The sequence below is a fragment of the Rhinoderma darwinii genome, chromosome 6 (assembly GCF_050947455.1).
Source record: "Rhinoderma darwinii isolate aRhiDar2 chromosome 6, aRhiDar2.hap1, whole genome shotgun sequence".
Lineage (NCBI taxonomy): Eukaryota > Metazoa > Chordata > Amphibia > Anura > Rhinodermatidae > Rhinoderma > Rhinoderma darwinii.
In genome coordinates this window covers 45,470,053-45,473,915 of record NC_134692.1, presented here as the reverse complement: position 1 = coordinate 45,473,915, position 3,863 = coordinate 45,470,053, and the positions used below count along the sequence as shown (strand labels likewise).

At 39.8% G+C, this 3,863-nt stretch overlaps 1 long non-coding RNA gene across 1 annotated transcript; it reads left to right on the top strand.

Moving 5' to 3' along the window:
* The first annotated feature begins 751 nt into the window (after positions 1 to 751).
* LOC142656297 (uncharacterized) lies at positions 752 to 1,549 on the top strand. Its single transcript, XR_012849646.1, has 3 exons — positions 752 to 1,002; positions 1,242 to 1,316; positions 1,413 to 1,549. It is a non-coding gene; the product is annotated as an uncharacterized LOC142656297 (long non-coding RNA).
* Positions 1,550 to 3,863: the final 2,314 nt, after the last annotated feature.

Here is a 3,863-nt window from a genome sequence, read left to right as displayed (position 1 = left end):
GACAGGGCAGGTCCTTCAGAACAAGAGACGCTCTTTGTGAGCACTCTCCACTCTGACCAAGAGATGAGGATCCTGAATTGGGACCCCCTCTGTTTACCCAGAATTTGCTAATAGGGAAAATGGGTTTTGTAAACTAGAGAAACACTTTAAATGGCAATCTTCCAGATAAAAAAAGCATTTCTCAAAATGTATTTTGGACTAGTTTTATACTGAAGTGAGGAAAGTTATCTATATTACCAATTAACATTAATACTAGAAGGGAGCCTTTCATTCTTTCTTCTTCCTAGTATGTTCTTTAAAAGGTGGCATCAGGTGAAACTGTCTATCTCCAAGCCCAGATTAGCGTATGTGGGCAGTGGTTGCAGAAACTGTATGATACCTTTAGGTCATGCCACACTTCCACCACTGTCCATAGTAAATGGCTGGCCAAGACATAAGATAGCCGTTTGCCAAACGATCATCAACCACTATCTTCCCTGACTTTCCCGTTAACATGCTTGCTGCCATGGGCGTACGCAGGATTTTCTAAAGGTGAGAGTTCACAGCCATATTTGCAAAGCAAATGCATACATACAAAGGAACACACACACACACACACACACACACACACACACACACACACACACACACACACACACACACACACACACACACATATATACACACTGATAAGACATGCACACACTGTGACACACATGTACATGTTGTGAGCCATACATGTACATACACTTGCGTACACACACACACACACACACACACACACACACGCTTTGGGCACAGAAGGTCAGGATTGCTCCAGCCAGCAGTGATGTGGAAATGCTTGAGCTTTCCCACCCCTTCCTCAATGACCCAACTGCTTTCTGTCTGTATTGTTGTCTGCTAGTGAACATATTCCATGTAATGTTCACCTATGATCAACAGACATTACATACAGACTGTGTAATGTAGAACAGCCAGCGGAGGAGAGCTACGGGAATGAGACAGGAGAAGTCGCGTTAAAAGGTGAGGTTTTAACTCTATGTTGCCTTTCTATACAGGGAGGGCGTACATGCTATACATTTCTTGTTCCACTTATCTCAGTGTAGTCCATGGGTGTACAAAGAGTTAAGGGGGCCACATAGCAAACATTACCATGGTGCCTCCCACTGGTGCTGGTTAACACCTTATCCCCAAGGACCTGGGACAGGAGGACTTTGTGCTTGTTTGTTGATTGTGTTTATTCACCACACCCTTATTTGTAGGCCCTGTGGAGAAGTATTCAGCCAACCTGAGCTATCAGCAGAGGCCCTATAGCAGCCGCGGGGTCTATCCCTATGGTAAGTGGTAGATAAATAATGGGACAGGTAAAAATTCAATGATATTAGATTTTTGGTATTGAAATTCTCCAACAAAATTCTGCTTTGGCCATTTAGATCCTGCAGTCCTGCAGCTCTCAGGAGAATAGAAGCGTGCAAACCAGCAAGAGGACAGGAGAAGACCCATTTTGATTCACCACGGGGACACTATGAATACCCTTGTACAAGTCTGAAACGAAATACCTATCCGGAAACTTGTTTAAACATCTTTACTGCTAATATATTTTTATATTACATATATTTAAAAAAATAGCTGACAAAGTAGAGTCAAATATTCATGTTGTTGGGATTGGGCAGATGGAATAGATTAATGTGTGTGCATTTATTACATTTAAAGGCAAATTAATAGCCTGAAAAATATAATTGAATCCAGTAAAGGAAGTGTTCTTTTAACACATGTATGTGCAATATATATTCCTAGGCTAAGTTCACCTGGCATATGTTTACACTGAAAAATACAAGGTGGATTTCAAGGCAAAACTGCCTCTGAAATCCAGGTGTTTTCGGAGCTGATTTTCAAAGTTTTTTTATTTTTGAGGCGTATTTGTGAAGCGTTTTTTGAAATGTCAATGGGAAATGGAGAAAATCAGCTTTTAAAACGTTTCAAGAAGTGACATGTCACTTCTTTTTTATGAAGCCTTTTTTTATAAGACGTTTTCTAATTCAGCCTTGTAAAAATATGCCTCGTATAAGCTACACAGCTTCCCATTGATTTGTCTAAAAATATGCCGTGTGAACCTGTATTTAAAAAAAGTCCATACCTTATGTAACACAGATATAGAATGTTCTAGAATTATACTAACTGCTCTTATGCACTAATGAAGGACAAAGCCCTGGTCTTATAAGCACAACTGCAAAAGAAGAGGCTGCTTCATCCCTTCTCCAAACAATAAAAGCGGCAGGCTGAGTTTATCTTATTTAGAGAACATGATCCCTGGGTGGGGGGTTTCATAGATCGGCCAGACTATGACTTAATTTTTTTGGTTAAAGCCAAGATTTTGTTAACCCTAGCTTTTAGTCTAGTATGCACAAAATAGTAAGAACTCTATAATTTTGTGGGCTGAAAAGCCATCTTGCTCTCAATAGGTTTCTTTAAAGGATATGCAACTACAAGTCATCAGGATAAAAAAACAAACCTTTTCTAAATTTGTTTTATTTATTAATATTTATTTATTTTATAATTATAGTTGCTTCAACCACCGGTGATCAGTTGTAACATACAGGGGGACCCAGCAGCAAGTGTTACATTTCCCTGAAATACCACTACAGGAGAAATGAAGCATTACGTAGTTTCCATTGAAATTAATGGATTTTGGGCGGGCACCAACAACAGACGGCCTATTTGGGGCGGGCACCAACAACAGACGGCCTCTCTACAAGTACAGTATATGGGCCTATTGCTTTACAACTGCTCATTTAATGGCAGTGCCGAACTAGCCAGAGACGACCACCTTCATGACGCTCCATTTCCTCACTGTGTGGCCTCTTACATGTGATGTAAAAGGCAGTAGGGAGCACTATTATTTTTTTTTTAAGCTAGCAATGGAACCCCTTCCCTTTAGGTCCCCTGTGTATCTGCACAGATTGCATATTTAATATATCAACTGAATGGACTATCTATGTAGTGCATTTACGTGCAGAGTCCTACAAAGCAAGAGGCGCCCTTCGTTGCCACTCTGGCTAATAGATGAGACTAATAGATAAGACTTCCCTCTATTACCTCACAATTCACTTATATGGCATTTGAAAATGGTGTTTTCTAAATCAAACAAACCTTTAAAACTTCTGCAGAACATCTTGGAAAGTAGAATCAAGCAACGTTTGGTATAGTCATTACTACTGTACAAAAGGCACAGTCCAGATATATTTCCGATTTATGGTCTGATGTGGACCTTCTTTTATGCCTTGATCAGTGATAATTGTACTGTGTAAGGGAGAGATATTGAATGTTTCTTGAGATTAGAAGCACTCAACGACACACACAGCATTTTTATTACATGTTCAAAAATCTTTTTGTGTTGACATATTTAGACCTCTTTCTAAGAAAAAAGGTAAGGATCAGGCCCCTATATGGTAGTGAAGCATAGGGGAACCCATTGTGGTAAACGTCTTACCTGTCCTGGACTTATTACGAGATCTGGTAACGCTCACAATCTGGAAAAACAGATTCCACTGCACCCAACTATTGCTGATGGGAAGTGTGGAGCAGGGTGTCGATGGACACTACGGTCTGTGAGGATGCTTTTTGGATAACAGTTAATAGGAGAGGGTTATTCTAAGATGTGACTGGGAAGATTTTAATGAATGCAGTAAATGATTGACCAATGACTTCAGTGAATTTGAATTTATATATAATAATCTCAAGCATTGTGAAACATTACGCCTATTGCTGCATATGAGCCTAGGAGTAATTCACAGTGGTCAGGGAAAATTCATCAGTAGTTAGTCTTGTCACTGGTATGAAAGACAGTAAGGCTCTTAGTAAATCCCCTGAATCATCAGATTACA